This window comes from Stigmatopora argus, chromosome 17 (genome assembly GCF_051989625.1).
Source record: "Stigmatopora argus isolate UIUO_Sarg chromosome 17, RoL_Sarg_1.0, whole genome shotgun sequence".
NCBI classification, from domain to species: domain Eukaryota; kingdom Metazoa; phylum Chordata; class Actinopteri; order Syngnathiformes; family Syngnathidae; genus Stigmatopora; species Stigmatopora argus.
Genome location: NC_135403.1, coordinates 9052553 through 9070836, shown reverse-complemented (window position 1 = coordinate 9070836; position 18284 = coordinate 9052553). Strand labels below are relative to the sequence as shown.

The following is an 18284-nucleotide window of genomic DNA, read 5'->3' as shown; positions in this document are numbered from 1 at the left end:
CAGGATGAACCAGATAAACTGGGAAATTTTCTCAAGGGATGATCTACATTGTTCTATCAGTAGAATTGGATTCAGATTAAGATATTGAGTTAATCCTACTGTCTGCATTGCAACTGAGGTGAATCGAAATTGTTGAAATGACTTCATTGCATGTATAAACATCAAGACTGGCACGAAATAAGTACACAAGTTTGCACTGCGACGATACCCTAAGAACTAGAGGTTAATTACACTAATCAACAACTTTTCTTATTGATAAAAATCTAAATATTGTCAATTTCTTCACACTACGGAACAAACTAGTCTTAATGAACTTAAAGTGTACAATTTCTGTGCTATTAATTTAATCAAATGTATCTGGTTTTCCAGTAAACGAAAATAAAAAGTTAAATTCACTCATTTTTACAGCAGCACAGTAACATCTTACTTAATAACCAATACTTCAACAGTAAACATGTGCATTATCCCGCAACATTAACAAGTAGGCTCAAGTGAGGAGCAGATATTTGTCGGTAACAAAGGGAAAAAAATAGCTCATGCATTGCTCACAAAAAAATACAAAAAAATGCAATGTGCCAGATTTGGGGAGTAAAATATCCCTATTTAGAGGCAGTCTGGAGCCCGCAAAGACCACCCATAAAAAAACAAGAGCATTTAACACTGTTTGTGAGCGGCTTTAGTGAAAAGATCAGACGAGGCTCCCACTTTCCCACCCAGCTGTCACTGCGACGCAAAGCTCCAGTTGCCAAGGTTATCGACCGAGGGAGTCAATAATGTTTGATCGCAAATACAAAAAAAATACACACAAGAAAGAGTGCAGGCGAGACGATCCTAATGACACAAGCGTTTTACACTCCGAGATGAAGATTAAGCCTCCCAAAATCAGCACCAATTAACAGAAGCCCCCATTTGCCTCTCATAGGGACATTATCAATCCATGGTTGTATTTATTTTCCAAGATCTCAGGGTTAGAATGTGCACCACTGTTAGATGGCTAGCGGTTTATTTAGATTGATTTTAAAGACTTACCTGATGTTTAAAGGCTCAAGCAAATCAGACCGCAGTTGAAACAAACACACAGTATGCCTAATATAGAATCATTTAGTCCTGGGCCAGCATTCCAAAGCGCTGCCAAGGTTGTTAAATAATCAAAAGAATCCAACATGAAGCCACAGCGTTATTTTGTCATTGACACACACGAACCAAATCAGGTGATTATTCAATCTATCAGATCTACTGATTCATTCGGCTCATTTTTACACTCGCTTGGGGCCACAAACCAAAAGAAGCGTGGTCTTCCTGCGAGAGCTTTGAGGTTACAATTTCCAGACACCCCCAGGCCGCTGAGCCCAGTACAAATATTCTCATTCGAGGGAAACAACACGAGTCTTCATAATAAATTAAGATCCGTTGTGCTGGCAACGAATATAGATAGGGGTCACTTGGCAGTTTCATTTGCATCAAAAAGGGTCTTGTTTCATTTCACGTCCTGGTAATTTTCTCTGACAAATAAACAAGGCAAGCAATGCAAATAGAAAACAAATAAATGCAAATTTCCTTGGCAACGGCTGTTGAAAATGTCAACAGGTTATTTTTTTAGAGGAAGGGGGTATCAAACACAGACAGGGTCAAGACACAAAGTGACTTGAATGAGCCGTTTAAATGTGGATGTTTAGATTCATTCAAAAATACATTTTAGGTCAATATTATGGCAACCTTTGATTTATTTTAAGTTAGTTTGGGTCCTGAAAAAAAGGCATACAAATGCTCTGGTGGTCTTTCTATTTACTCTGCATTTAAAACATAAATAGATGAACTTGGGCTCACTTTTACAAATGACAAAATGTTTTGATCGGGTGACAAATGAGTCATAAAGAGTTGTTTTCTTGCAAAAACATCACATGCATCCAACTAGTGTTAAAATTAGCTGTTTTGTCACCACTTACAGAAGATGAGGGCATCTGATAAGGAATGTTCTTATCTTCTTCCATCAGAGAAACAGAAAATGCAACTCAAGTGTCACGCGAAACCTTTTGTAAAAGAGAAAAAAACACACACATATGGAGCCATTGACAAAAACAATATACATTGATGCCAAAATAAAAACAGACACTATACCATGCAAGACAAGTAGAAATCAAGCCAACAAACCTGCGAGACTTTTCCTTCTTTTCTGTTCAAAGTAAAGAAAAAAATAATGAGCGGACGATCGGATCTCACTGGGTCATTCTTCAAAGTTTCACGCTTCACAAAAGGCAACAAAAAGCGATCAAAAGGCAGTTTGTACGGGGTTGTTTTCCCATCGATCAACAACACGAGAGCTTCCCTTCTCGGTTCCTCGTAGTAGCGGCTCCCCGCGCATATAGCCAGCTAGCCTGCTAGCCGCCGAGATAAACAGTTGGGTGATCGAGTCTTAACTCTTCGTATACCGGCTCCTCCGGCGTCCTTTTCACAAAAGAGGCAAGCACTGGCGTGCCGCGTGGAAATCCGTGTGTCTCCGCGTGGCATGAGTGCCAATATAGGGGAGAAGAAGCGTGTTTGTTTTCCGCTCTTCTCGCCTGAGTAGCGGATCACCACTCCACTCGTCTACAACCACAATAGAATCTCTCCCGACTCTTTTTCAACAGCAGCCGTTTTACGACACCTACCGTCTGTTTACGTCCGCGTTACCAAGGCGACATCTTCAATCCAATCCCCTCCAAAGTCCAAAGTTTGTCCTGAAATGTGTTTCGCGCATGATTCTTTGATTACATGTTATTTCCTACATATTATTTCTATTTTTATTGCAAAAATGTTTTAATTATATGGCTTCCTAAACGAGGGGGGAAATGACACATTCACGTGGCTCATAGAAAAACTGAACTCAAACACATTTACAAAAAAATAAACCAGCAACTCGTTTGTGTAACCAAAACACAATGTAAATTGAGCTCTTTTATCATAGAAACGATGTTAGTACCATCGTAATCTGCAAAGTATCGTACGTGCAAAACACAATTTGCACTATCCGGGTGACCAATTGATTAATTACCCGCTAATAGCCGACTCACACCCACGGAATATAACAATGACAGTGTCCATCCAGTTCATGTTGGTTTAATGTTTGAATATCGGCGTTGATTACTTTGCAGTCACTGCCATCTCCTGGTTAAAATAGAAAAGCAAATTGTAGGGCTTGTTGTTTAAGTTTAAAGATTTGTTTCCCTAATTTTTGATGGAAGCAAATTTTCCGATTAGACGCGAACGTCGCAATAAATAACGCACAAACTAGGGTTATTATACAGATAATTTAGAGTCAACTAAAGAAAATTGAAGCATAATTGTGAACAAACAGAATTAAAATGAAAGAAAATGAATGTTGCACCATAATCTATAGGTGCTGTTGGTGTGGATGTTTATAACAATGAATAGCAACAAACAACACTCATTTACTCCTTTCCCACTATTATATATACAAAAGTATATGAATTATTTTGCAATTATCTATTCCATTCAGTCCGTAGCTCAATTCAATTATTTTTTTGTGTGATTCCCTCGAGTTATATTTCTATTTACATATCAGAATCCCATAAGGACATTCAGGCAAAAGTAGTCATTAATATTTGATTGAATTGCATGCATTGCTGGAGAGATAAAATTGCCTCAAGTAATGCTACAATAAGTTTATTTTTCTTTTTATTATCCCCCCAACATACACGCACAAGCATATTTTTGTTTTTAATACAATTAAGTGCTGCCTGATGGTGTGGAGGTTCACTCGCCTGAATTCGGCGAGGGCCGGCGCGGGTTCGATTCCCACCGGTGGCGGTATTATTGTGAGTTGGAATGGTCGTTTGTCTTGCTGTGAATCCTACGGCTGAGTGGCGACCAGTCTAGGGTGTAGTCTGTCTTTCAAAGTTAGCTGCCTCTTAAAAAAATCCAGACTCATATTTACCACTTACATATTGACATATATATGTTGATTAACATTAATATGTATTGTCCCTTTATGAAATAAATCAAACTCAAACTCAACCCCTGAAAATTGTCTCATCTTTTAAGCAATAGGATGCTGTAAAGCTTGAACCTTGGCACATTGTCCCAGAAATCTTACTTAGAAAGCGTGGGGGAAAACATAGAAAACATCTACTTGTCTTTTCTCCTATCTGAGTTTGAGAGTGATATTCCATATGGCTGGAGAGGAAGTGGTGACCCATGTTCCGTGCAAATTACCTAGGCCAAGTGCATCTCCCTACTCTGCTGCTGCCTCATTAGCAAACGTGCAACCACAAAGCCCATCACACTAGCCGAGACCATTCTGTGTTGACTTCACGCCATTAAGTCTGATTCATAAGGGGACCTTGCAGGGGCAGATAAAGATTTCATTGCATTACTGAGTCCATTATGCACCACAAGGGAGTTTGTGGTCTGACAAAATATAGTGTGCAATTATTGTGTACGCCACACTTCCATACCCACTCTGCTGCAGGTAATCCTTAAAAAAAAAGCCATGAGCGTTATGCATAATTTATCAGTAACAGTGAGCTGCATTGGTTTTATGCAGAAATCATGCAGCTGAGGAGATAATCAAATCGGTTGTGCAGTGCGCATTGTGGCAGTTGCACTAACAACGGTGAGCATTTTACAATTGAGGACAGTGCAAAAACTATAAATATATTGTACAAGAAATCGAGAGATGCAAAGTCCATTTCTTTTCTAAGCATGTTTATGTTTCAAATATTTTCATGCCTTTTGAAAAAGGAAGAATTGCATTGTAAATTTCTAAATAAACAAATTGTACACAGAAGAATCAAATAGTTTGTTTCTTTCTTTCAAATATCACTGAACATTTGTGACTCTATCAATGCTAATCTTTTTGCCCTCCCATCTTATTTTCCATTTTACCTTCACACTGAGCTTGCATAAAATGTATCATTATAAATGTTATCCTTTGACTTTTAAGGTTATTTGAGAGTAGGAACTCATGTCATATTTCTGTTTCAATTCAGAGCAAAAAAAAGACAGCGCATATCTAAAAAAATCAAGCTCTTTAGAATTTGAGACCCCGCCATTATCAACACATTTTACGTGAATTTGGGAGTGCTTGAAATATTTTGATCAGAAATACTAATTTTCCACATTAAAAAAAGAGAAAGAAGACAGTTCCTGGTCTGAGTATCTTAAAAAGGCATTCAGATTGTGGAGCTTAGCGTACATAACAAGCAACTGTGCTCAGTGGGTCAAAAACAACAACAACAAAACAACTCGCGCGTGTAGGTTGCAGCTATTAGCTGCTGGGCCATTGAGCGGCGTTAATCCACCAAATGTTTTCCCACGTGTCTTGGTGTTTAGTCTCGATAATTCAGTACTGACAGCCACATGCCTTCTGATCTTGTAAAAAAAAAAAGTCTTAATCATCTCCGAAGGCCCACAAAGCAATAAGGCTAATACTGTTAAGCCATGACAGGCCAGGCAAGGAATGTCAGGTTATGTAAAGCACCTGGTGGATGACTGTTAATTTTGTGTTGAGTGGTATATTTATAGCGTTATGGACAGTTTGGTGTCTAAAAACATGATCCTCTGGATTTTTATGAGGGAAAAGGCGAGAATAAGACTTGTAAATGCTGACCAAGAATAAATTACTTGTACATGATACGCATCAGTTATTTTAGGATGGAGAAATCCTCAAAGGAGTTTTGTCAGTCTTTGACATAGCAGGTCTGTTTTATATTTTCATTTATTTCTATATTTATTTATTTGTAGCAAACCTCAGATCACCTCATCCTCTATCTTCAATGGAACTGAACATGCTGTCTTGTCAGGCCTGAAAAATTTGTGGTCCAGGAAGGAATGAAGGTCGATTCTAAAGGGCCTTGGTGTAGATTAAGACTGGAGTATTTAAAAAAAAATCTAGTAATCTAGAATTTTAACAGTAGATGGCACTCTAGGTCAGTATGAAGGAACTCATGGTTTTACCACACAGTATGTAATCTAAGGTTGTTTTCATGTTTGATTGCATTTTGGTTTTATCTTTATTTTGACTAGAAATATAGACCCCCGAATCCACTTTTTTTTCATTTATTTTGTCATTTATTTTTCATTATTTATCTATAACCTCCACCCCTCCACAGATACATTTATCAAAGCATATTTTTCTGATTGACATATTTTCCATTGTTGGATTTCTGTAAAACAACTTCAGGAGCTGGTTAAGAAAGAGGGAGACCAATTTCCAAAATTCAGTTTATTTACCAGACTGCAGAATGGGGAGAGCTCGAACAACATGAACGCATGTCTGTTCCTTTGCAACTCTCTCCGAACGAACAGTTTGTGCCTCTATTTATATGTATTTGTGCCTCTATTTATATGTATGCCTTCAGCGAATCAATCCAACCCTCCAAAACTATTTTATGGCTATAAAACCTCTACTGCAGCCACAGCTGCGACACATAAAAAAATAATCCATAATAACCTCATACAATTGAAATATTTTTTAGGAATATAGCCATATTTTACTCACCAAAAATCCTTTTTAACTGTACACAATATCCATCCTCCTTTCTTCCTTCTTTCTTTTCTATTGCCATCGAAGCTTATGCTGAAAGTCGAGCCTGTCCTGTCATATTTCTGGCATACGTTTTTATTCGATTTAGTGCTGAAAATGTTCGTTCCCGGTTGTGACAGATTTGCTTGCTTTGGAGTTGTCCGACCTTTCTTAATGATGTCCAGCTTTTTTTTTTCTTGAAAAGTCCGTCTTGAAAATGGCTTTAAATCAACACAACAATATATTTGCTTGTGCAGCTCGCTCCAGATACAGTTTGGTAGCTCTGGCTAATCCACTCTATCACTAGCCAATCATAGTTGGTGAAAGCGATGACGTATCCCTACGCCTGCGAGAAGGCAATGGCGTCTCCCTATGCCTGTGACAAGGCATTGTGGTGTTGCCAACTCGAAATCTGATTGGTTAAAGCAACAGTCTTGACGACGCTTGTTTAATGCAGGCCTTGAGGCAGATTTCTGACCCTGGCAACAAATAATGGCTGAAATGTTTTTATAACTCACACCAAACTGATTCAATACTAACCAGCAATTGCAAAGAGTGAGTCAGCATATCTTACACCATCATGGCAAAGTGCATTCTTGACAGCCTTTTTCCAGCACAACCTTTCGTTAAAGTCTCTTCTGAGACGTCGCCTCTTTTGGTCCTTCTTCTTCCGACGTGGGAAACTAGGCCACTTTTGACAAGCCAGGTCACGTTTGCATTCTTTGACGCGCTGGTGGTGCTAGTTCACGAGTCAGGGGTATGCTGAGAGGGTGTCATGGGAGTGACGGACCGTTACTGAATCTGTTTAGAAACCTCTGCGCCTCCCATCGGCCTGTCATTCGCTTCCTATTCAATAACGGCACAAACACGTCCGACTACGATTGTTTTGAGATTAGAAGAAATTAATATAGCAAAAGCTATCAAAGCACTCGTTCACATCCTCAGTTTTGGCTCCACAATTTTCGACCGTAAAATACACTTGTTCTCAGACCACTCAGTTCCGCAGTACGCGATGAAGTCCTTGAGCCCAACCCTAAGAACTGACCAAGGTAGTTGGTCTTTTAAACAGAGTTCTGGAGCATGCAATATTCTCCGTTCTAGGCACTTCAAACACAGCTCTCAATCATCTCGCGAATTGTGGCCTCGAGCATGAATATTATTTCAGACACATCACAGGGATCTGCTTCAGGTTAGCGCATACAGATGAGAAACCGGAAAGAGGGGAAAAGCAGGAAGATAGAAATCTAAAACATATGATCTAGTATGAGTGATTTCTTTTTGGTATTTTTATTTGCAATTTTCCACTTTTCCATCTTGAGCTCAGAATTAGAGTGAAAATATAATCACTGAACATGACTTACTCTGACCAAAAGGATAAATAGATCCCATTAAAATCGTATAGTTCCAACTGTTTGGCAAAATATGACCTATCGAGGTTTCCAAATGACCTCTCGTTGATCTGCTGCACGTATTGGCTCTCCGTGTGTTTCCAATGGTAACAGAAAACACTTGTCAGCTGTAGCACAGGGGGAGCCATGGCAACACTACTCGCCACCTGTGTGTGTGTAAATGGAAGTGCTCTTTCTTTGTGTGAAGTGCATGGACATGTTGTTGTCAGCCGGGAAACATTATCGGCTATTTTCTCCATCTACTGTACAGTGTCTATACATTTTTTAACCTCTTACTGTTGTGTTTTCTCTTGGGATTGTTCACTTCGGATGACTGTGTTGTGGATCATGTTATTCTTTGAGATCAGGTTGGGCTATTGTGTTTACTGATCAATTTCTCAGGGGGATAATGATTATTTCAAGCCATCAATGATTGTTGTTGAGTACTGTGATTTAAAAAAAAAACACTGTAATAATGACTGTGTTAGATAGAGTAATATAGTGAGTAGATATTGGCAAAAGTATGACTACAAATAATGGTCTAGTTCACAGGTGTCAAAGTGGCAGCCCGGGGGCCAAATCTGGCCCGCCGCATCATTTTGTGTGGCCCGGGAAAGTAAATCATGAGGGCCGACTTTCTGTTTTAGGATCAAATTAAAATGAAGAGTATAGATGTATATTAAATTTCCTGATTTTCCCCCTTTTAAATCAATAATTGTAATTTTTTAATGATTTTTTTCTGTGTTTTTAGTTTAAAAATCATTTTGTAAAATCTAAAAATATGTATAAAAAAAGCTAAAATAAACATTGTTTTAGATCTATAAAAAACTGAATATTCAGGGATTTTAATCCAGTTCTTTTACTCCATTTATTAAAAAAAATCTAAATATTATATCTAAAATGTTGACGTCAAAGCGGCCCCGAACCAACCCGAGTCTGACACCCCTGCTCTAGTTGGTATCAAAACATTTCTAGTCACATGGTTTGATGAAACTTTTCTTCTTGTTGCCACTCTATAAGATTTGAGTTGAGGAATTGTGTTAATTTTACACTAGATAGGGAATGGTTAGGATTTTCTACGACAATATTGTTGGCTTGATTCCAGTATGCTTTTCAAATCTTTCCCTTTATTCAGTGCTGAATTCCCCTGACTCTTCCTTTAGATTCCGGCTAAGATGATACCCGTGGCCTCACTGGACATTGTCATTCAATTTGGCATTTTTGAACGCCCTGACATGCAATCTGACTGTTTTGTCTCTCGAGTATCAGTCTTTGACTTTTTGACAGATACTGCTCCGGCCATTCAAAAGTTTCAAGTTATCATATCAAATCCTCAAGTCATGGGGAATGAGTTTCCCAGTTTGAATCATAGGGACCGGTGTGTATGATGAGCAAGGTGTCGTGACAGAGGAGGCAAGGACAAAGCAACCACTTCCTTTTAGATGCTGTCAAATCAGACAAGACCTCTGCCAAGGATGAAGAAGACGGGGAGATAGGAAGCCCTTTTAAGCAACGTGTAGAACCTGGGTGAATGGGATATGGGTGCATTTCTGTTCTCAGAGTATCAGTACCTTAACAAAGCCAGAATGGCAGTGTCTGTAAGGGAATTCCACAATGCCAGGACCTGACACTGAGTTTTCCTAATGGTATCAAGTTGTTCTCCATTATCTACAACGTCTGCCCCCCAACTGTATCTTCTGCCAACCCTTTGCTATCTCAGGTAACACTTCTGTGGCTGGTACGGGTACATCTTGGAGGCGTTTCAGTTGCTTCCACAAAGATGTACTTATTTAACCGTTGTTATTTTGAGTAAAGCAGCCAAATGATGTAACGTTTTGACATATTCTATTTTGGGCTGGAGGAGATCGTCATCCACACGCCATGCAGTTGTGCCTTTGTCCACCACACAGTGCCGTGTTTGTTCCTCCAGTGGCATGAGCGTCGCCTCGTGTCGTATCCCCGTCTCTTGACCGGCTTGGCGGTCCGCACAAAGACGTCTCTTATTAGGAAGCCACGCGGGGTCCCTGGCACTGGAATGTTAACAAGCTCTTACAACCTTATGCTGCCGCGCCTTCTCTAAAGCTGTGTCAACCAGGCTACAGTTGACCCACTTGACTGGAAGCGAGCAAGACGTCAGGCCGCCCTTTTCCCGAGACGGCATTTAACTGAAAGCGAGTGTTTTTTTTTGTTTTAAAAGGGTCTTTTGAAGAAAATACCTTGCCGTCTTTATAAGAAATCCAAGTATCTACAAACAACCATGTTTATGGCTTCTACTTTTGCAACACATTCTTCTCTGCTTGGCATACACTTGTGCAGTTTTAGAAGGGTTTCTATTCTTTTTTAAATTCCATCCTGACTTACTATTGCACCTCATTGCGTCAAAAATATGACACCTTACTCATTTTAGCTCATGCTCAATCAAAACCCTGCCTTTCTGACAACACAATATCAGAAATAATGATCAATTCATGGTGAAATTAAGAAATTCCAAAACTCCACATACTTTTTCCTTCTGCTTTAAGCTATTTAAAAGTCTAAATATTAAACATAAAGATTAGATTTCGATTAAAAGCCACTCAGATTCTTATTCACATAGAAGCATCTGGACAGGACCGATTAAAATAAAAGTGTGTACCTCACTTCAGTATACACACATTCAATCTACCTTGGAATTGATTGTCCCTTCTCATTTTACCAAGCTCATTAGCCCCAACTTGATTTATTTGTCTATCTCTGCACTAGCAATTAAGGCGTGTTGCAGAGCGACAGCACGATAAGGTGCATTGCGAGCTCATTTGTCAACTCTTTGATATCCCATTTGTCTCTCCTTTTTATCTCCTCAAGTAGTCACAAATAACAATTTTCTGCTAGACCTGAAGAACCAAACCCTCCCAAAAGAGACTGAGTCGTTGTTTTTGATGTTCCGAGTCCAAAAAGAGCGTAACGACGAAAGATGGGTAATGAAGCGAGCTGGTGTAGGCGACCGATCGCATTGGCTGGCAACCCCTGCCCGCTAGCAGTCACCTCAGAAGTGCGGGCTCGCTCTCATCCCAGCACTTACCCAATTCCAGCCTCCCTCTTTCATCCCTGTGAGGCCTCTTTTCACTCAATTACTTCCACGTGGACATCTCCCTTCCCCTGCAGAGAGAAGTATTTATAGTGCTGCTGTAGTCTCCAACAAACTAATAAGGGGGTATTCTGGCATCGGCAATAAATGTCCAAAATGTCTTGTTGGCTAAATTGACTTTATACATTGTGATTTCTTTAATAGTCCCGTCCATAAACAATAAAGACTTGGGCGTGAACCAGTAATTGAATCAGTTTGGTGAGACACTTTGTGACCCACTTCTTTTACGGCTGCACCCCAAATCATCTTTCTTGTATCGTTAGTTAGCCTCTTTAAATTTAATGACAGGATTTGCTCAAAGTGTGCCTGTCTGTCTAATAGACGGTAATGTAGAATTGTCCTCTCATTATGATTTGTATGCTGATTTGACTACTAAACTAAAACCGGACTGACGTAAACGCAGTGGCGGTCCGTGAATTTTCTAGTGACGCCTTCAGCTGTCGGAATCAGTCCAACCCTCAAAAACTATTTTGTGGCTATAAAACCTCTACGGCAGCTACAGCTGCGACACATAAAAAAGCATCAATAATAACCTCACACAATTTAAATATTATTTAGGAATATAGCCATATTTAACTCACCAAACTCCATCCTCCTTTCTTTCCTCCTTTTCTATCGCCATCGAATCTAATCCTGAAAGTCGAGCCTTTCCTGTCGTATTTCTGGCATACGTTTTTATCCGATTTAGTGCTGAAAATGTTTGTTCCCGGTTGTGACAGGCTTTCTTGCTTTGGAGTTGTCCGACCTTTCTTAATGATGTCCAGCTTTTTTTTCTTGAAAAGTCCGTCTTGAAAATGGCTTTGACAGTAAATCTGCAAACAAATCAATTTCTACTCCTCCTTCAGCCATTGTAGGTTGACAAAACCGCTATTAAATCAACACAACAATATATTTGCTTGTGCAGCTCGCTCCAAATACAGTTTGGTAGCTCTGGCTAGTCCACGCTATCACTAGCCAAATTTGGTGGCTCTGGCTAGTCCACGCTATCACTAGCCAATCATAGTTGGTGAAAGCGATGACATATCCCCACGCCTGCGAGAAGGCAATGACGTATCCCTACGCCTGCGAGAAGGCATTGTGGTGTTGCCAACTCGAAATGTGATTGGTTAAAGCAACAGCCTTATCGACGCTTGTTTAATGCAGCAGAGCTGATTGTGAAGGCCTTGAGGCAGATTTCTGACCCTGGCAACAAATAATGGCTGAAATGTGATTGGTTGAATGCTTCAATATGAAAACATCTGGAAGCAGTGCAACCAGGGGGAAAGCAATGAAAGGAAGCTGACAGACAATTTGGAATTATTTAATAAGTATTGATGGACAAAATATAATATATGATTCAGATATTTCTTAGGCCAGCAGAGAAGGCCTTGACGGCACACCACTGCGTAAACGGTAGCTCAAATCAGACTTATCAATTTCCCATTGTTTTCTAATAAAGCTTATCAGTTTGAATTGATTTTCCATGAATCATGAACATGAGAACACAACCGATACCGTGTAAGAGAGATTACTGAATGAAATTAATATCCAGGTCGTCGGGTTAGGGGTTATGGAATCATTTCTTATTATTTCTGACTTGATCCTCCTAAATCTTTTTTCCCCGGGCCGTCCCTTTCCATATCCAGAGGGGTGTGGATTATACCATTGACCTGTGTTCCCTGTAGCTTTCTTATTTTCTCTGCAGGGGAGTCTTCATCCTCCTCTGAAATTTAAAACAGCCCTCGTATCTTTCATGCTGTCCAAGTTTTGCCTCGCTCTTTTGTATTCCTCCACCACATACTTGGGTCTTTCTCAACCTCTAACGTTGTATACCACCATAATTCACAAGCAGGAGATGACCGAAACTTTAAAGTGCCTCTGCTGCAATATAGCCGGCGGAGAAGTCGTCAATCACATAGTGGCCCATGATGAAGCATGGACTAGTGAGGTGTTTCTCTCTGGCTTACGTTAATTAGACCTAAGCATGAAAAATGGCCATGTCTTGATATAAGGTTTGGGGAATAACAAGTCATCTGGGCAAGAGCGCGTGTACAAAATGAGGATTCATTCAAGCGGAGCGTCTGCGTCTCTTCTCACAATAAAAGATAGTTTTCCATTTGCAATTACCTTTCTAGACAACTGAGCTGTCCTTTTATAGTTATAATAATCATATTTAAGTAGCGTGAACACAGCGGAAGTGCTTCATTTCCATGAATCCATTTCTTCTGTGTCATTATGGTGGCATTTCTTCAAAATGCTAAACTAAACAATCAAACAAAATTCCTTTCATTTGTGATAGCCGCTATCAGATAAACATCATCATTAACTTTACAGATTTTCTAAGGGTTCATTTAAATTACCATTACTAGTTCATTAACATGTTAATCTTCATTTATGAATATCTACCATTTCAGTATAATTTGTGAAAATATGGCATTATAAATCTCTCTGGAATACTTTTTCATTTATTTATGTATGTAAATACAAAAACTGAATATAGCATATGCTACCTGATTTACTTTATTATTTTTTGTGGCAAATTAGCTTCTCTATTTCATAATGAATTTGAATTCAGTAGACCCCAAATTAATATTATTAGCTATAACCATGAAGCTGAAATTACAGAAAACTCCTCTGAATACATTCATAAAAATATAACGCTATCTATTTGTACTTTTGGGTTTGCTTTACAATCAATTCAAGCAAGAATAAAATTCTAAACTAATGACCTACTTCTCATGCCAAGTCTTCATACACTGGAATTTTCATGCTTGCTTACATTTTGGGATAAGGTCGACCAGGCGGGCAACTCTGACATGATGTTTTGTTATCATGCATCTTAAACAACATCTGTTCACACTCTTCCAATTGGCCCAAAGCATTTTAGTAATTTATTGTGTTTGTTTTGCTGCCGTGCAAGTTTCTTTGTGTACAATAGGCTCAGCATTTATTTTTGCTGACCCCTAATTTATTGAACTCACAGACCAATGGGCGTTTCGGGACGTGCAGTGTGAGAAGTGGAAATAAAAATACGCATCCACTGTCATGTACTGTGCTAGACACTCTTTCGTTTTCAAGTTTATTATTTATCTTCCTTGTTTTTGAGCAGCCTCACCTCACATGAACCCAGTGGAACTTCACTAGGGTGCGTATGTGTGTGCGCGTGTGGGAATATGAGTACTGTGGGTGGTGTGTGTCAAACAGAATACATATCTTTTGAATAAACACCTGCTTTTTTCTCCTCAGGCGCTCCATCTATGCCACATTCTCATTGCCCTCCACATAGATGAATAGGGATATACAGGACACACTCTAGCGTGGACAACTTGGAGACCACCAGCCTGCGACACCACTGGATAGTTCTGCTTCTCGATTGCAAGTGCAGGCATATAAAACATCAGCGGATCATCTACTCTGCTTCCTCAGAGGTGCATTACACTAATCCCATTTCAGACGCAATTCCCTTAACTCATTTTAACACAGTGTCCATTAGAGATGAACGGATAAATGGATATGTCTATATTATTGAACAGCACTGGTAAATAAATTAAGATTTACCCATCAAAGTGGATAGTCTGCTTTTGTTGTTGTTGTTTTTTTACAGCGCAATACACAAAATTATAATTAAATAGGATTTGGGGGGTATTATGGCGAATGTATTCTTTTGTAAATACATGTACTTAGACAAATAGTCTAATCACCAAGGTAATTTTCAAAAGGTCAGTACATTAAACATAACAACAACCATATTTTTGCTAATAGTTCTACTTTTTTTGTTTTCTAATTGTGGCCTTTTGCTTTTACTGTTCAAGTAAGGTCATTTCTTTTAATGGTTGTGACTTTTAAAGAGGTAGAATCTCATTTTTTCAACATATGCTACATTTTCATACTAAATCAAATGGTACACGGTCGATTGGTCGCCAGTATTTTGGTCGCCGATCTTTTGGTCGCCGGTCTTTTGGTCGCCGGGAAGGTAAGTGATAATTACCATTTAAATCGTTGCTCAAATTCCCTAAATACAAACTGCGAATTACTATTTAGTCATACTTAATGCCCTAGTAATTATTAGGCTAAAGAAAAGCTCCAAATTTCCCAGACTTTTATTGTTTTTTGTTGGAGAACTTGTTAAGACCCTGACTGACGTAGCCTCTTAAAGGGCCCAAGCATGTACATACAAACTCTTATACACTCACATGTCGGCTCAGTGAAACTGCTCATGGCCATTGTTGGCTTTTATTGATGCGTAGACCGTGTTGTTTTACCTTGTTTTGTCGCCGGTCTTTTGGTCGTCGGTCTTTTGGTCGCCGGTCTTTTGGTCGCCCGTTGTCGCGGTCGGGGCGACCAAAAGACCGCAACCAAAAGACCGGCGATCAATTGACCGCACACGAAATCAAATATCTTGACCTTTGTGACCTGAGTGTTAATGGTTGCAGAATAGATATTTTCGGCAAACTGAGTCACAATATTTTCTCTGTTAAAAGAAATCTGCTTAAATTGGCTTTGTCAGAGCCGTGTTTATGTAGCATACTTTTCATAAAATATGCAATGCACGACTCCGCCGCGAGACGGGATTACCTTTGTGACCTTTGGCTAATTGAGCTGATTTTTCGTCAGCTAATGATTTTCAAACGGAGTTGTCTCGTGCCCCTCGCCACCACTAATTACAGGACAGGCTCTCCTTGGACGAGTGTTGCCGTTGTTGCGTCAACGCGGCCCAATTCTCCGGGAAATGGAGTCTACATGAAACACGGTCCATTAGACGCAGTTGAAGAGTGCTGAGAAGGACGTTTCTGGAGCGAGCGCAGTGCGGTGAGGGGCAGGTCAGACTACTAGTTAATGCATCTTGTGTTTGTATACACGAAAATGAAGAAAAAAAACAGTGAGTGATGATTCAGTTGGAATAGCTTCATTTTACCTTTCACTGTAGTACACTGACTACAATGTTTCATCACTGAATGTTACATTTCACTATACAAAAAATGAAACTATTGAATCTTATTGAAACTTTTTTTAATGGAAAAATAGGGTAGTGATACTTCAACATTATAGTCTTTACTTTAAATTTAGAGTTCTTGTTAGGAAGTTGGAAACATAAAGATACCATATTTTCAGAAGAAAAAAATAATATTAAATATGTCTCTTAGTATTACTTGATTGCAAATGTTTAATTGTTTGCTGGGAAGGTTATATTTATTAACATTTTTTTACTTAATATAATTTGGATTTTTACTAAGTCATTTCACATTCATAATTTGGATTTTTATTAAGTAATTTCACATTTATACGCAAGTTCAATTTTTTGGAGTATAAGTTGCACTTGAGTATTAGTCGCAGGCATGGCCAAACTATGAAAAAACAGTTCAACTTATAGTCCGGAAAATACGACACTTATTTAAAAAGGTAAGGTAAAAAAAAATTTGGGGCAACAATTATTTCAGTAGGTAAGGGAGCAAGTAAAGTCATTTAAATAACCATTCCAAAAGAATGCTTGATGACATCCGACTTGACAAATTGTTGTTCCATAGCAACAGTAACTAAGGAGAGGCATGTCTGGGCAAAAGACAATTAACAGCCTAAAGCAGCCTGCTGCTGAAAGTTATTTCCATTTTCTCTCAACAAATCCAATTGAATTACTTCAGACTATTTTTTAGCCCCCAAGCTACATTTCACATTCCAACTGGCTCGTCTGAGCTCTTCTTTACCAGCAAAAGGGAGTCTTCATCACTTCCTCCCCGCCGCTCGGCTTTGTCGACATCCCTCCCCTCCCGGGCTTGTCATCTTCCCTCACATCAGGGTCTCTTGATGACGTCAGGCCTTTTTTTTTCGCACCGTTTGCTTTCGACGACGTGCCTTTGGCCTGGTCGTTGTTTCAACAGCTGGTTTTCGGTTCAACTGGAGCAACTTCAATGGGTGGTTGCAGGGTTGGGCTACTCGGATCCCACGTTAAACACGTTCCATCCTGAATTTTGAATAAGTGATTTGGACATCTGGAATTCAACGCGAGAAGCATACTGAGAGGTTTTAGTCTTGCTTTTGCTTCATATTCAGAAGTAATTGTACACTAGAGGATTCTGACCAGGACCTTTGGGGAAGATCGACCTTACATGCATATGCTAATCACAGTTTCCCCTATTGTATATAAAATGTGCTTTTTAAAACTCGTACTCATACACACACTAAAATTTCAATTCTTAAACTTGGTCCACTTTTAGCAACATTCATCCAAAATGTGATATGCTAATTTTAAAGTCTGCAATGCAATTACGGGAATGCGTCAAAGCGGTTATGTGTTAAAAGGGATTTAATTCTGTCCAAGAAGTCAGTCGAAACACATTTGAAAATGAAGTACATTAGTCAGAAGAAAAATTCTGCGGTCGATTGTGCAATTTGAGGATTGAGCACAAGGAATGCAGCAATACGTGTAGACAGACAATATAACAATACGCACATTATTTATCCTAAATGTCTCATTGTACAGTATATCTGTCTTTAACTGATATTTCTGTTGATTTTAACGAGAAAGAGTTGAGATATAAGCCTTTATACTGGCATTTCACTACATTTTAAAGGAAATTTTGGTTCAAGTGCTTTTTAAATTGCCTTAATAAAAATTTCAAACAATACGTGTAGACAGACAATATAACAATACGCACATTATTTATCCTAAATGTCTCTTTGTACGGTACATCTGTCTTTAACTGATATTTCTGTTGATTTTAACGAGAAAGAGTTGAGATATGAGCGTTAATACTGACATTTAACTTCATTTTAAAGGAAATTATGGTTCAAGTGCTTTTCAAATTGCCTTAATAAAAATTTCAAACCACAATTTACAATCCTATAACCCTGTATTATGATTCACACAATATTGCCTTTAAAAATCAAGAATCAACTTAACTTTGCACTTTGACAACCGCTGTCCACAGAAAAAAAAAACATTAAGTGAACAGTGAACTAATTAAACTGCGATTACTTTATTTAACATGTTATGTCGATGCATTTAGTATATTTTTTCCATTTGACTAATCGGAATTGTCGGTTCCTAGTATTGATAGAAGCCTGCACTACATGACACTTGCTCTTCTCTGGTCATGCATTATTTAGTGATACAAGCTACAGTATGAAGTGCTTTAGAGTGGTTTGTATATTGTTGCACTGTTTATGATGTATACCAACAATTTCAGTTCGGTTTAATGGCCGCGCGAATATAATTGCTCGTTAGGATGTGATTCAAACAACACAGGAGGACTTTTTCCCAACAGGCGTC

The 18284-nt window shown here is 38.9% G+C and overlaps 1 protein-coding gene across 3 annotated transcripts in view; it reads right to left on the bottom strand.

Moving 5' to 3' along the window:
• The window catches only part of dipk2ab (divergent protein kinase domain 2Ab), a 29340-nt gene extending 21435 nt beyond the window's left edge, over positions 1-7905 (bottom strand). The window contains exons 1-2 of one of the 3 annotated variants that reach the window (XM_077624433.1): positions 2152-2625; positions 1947-2030 (exon numbers count right to left, since the gene is read on the bottom strand). The gene's annotated coding sequence lies outside the window, so the exon portion shown is untranslated. Of the gene's footprint in view, positions 1-1946; positions 2031-2151; positions 2626-7884 lie in introns of those variants that run through there. The other 2 variants (XM_077624434.1, XM_077624432.1) reach the window with 2 other exon arrangements.
• Between the last annotated feature and the right edge of the window lie 10379 nt (positions 7906-18284).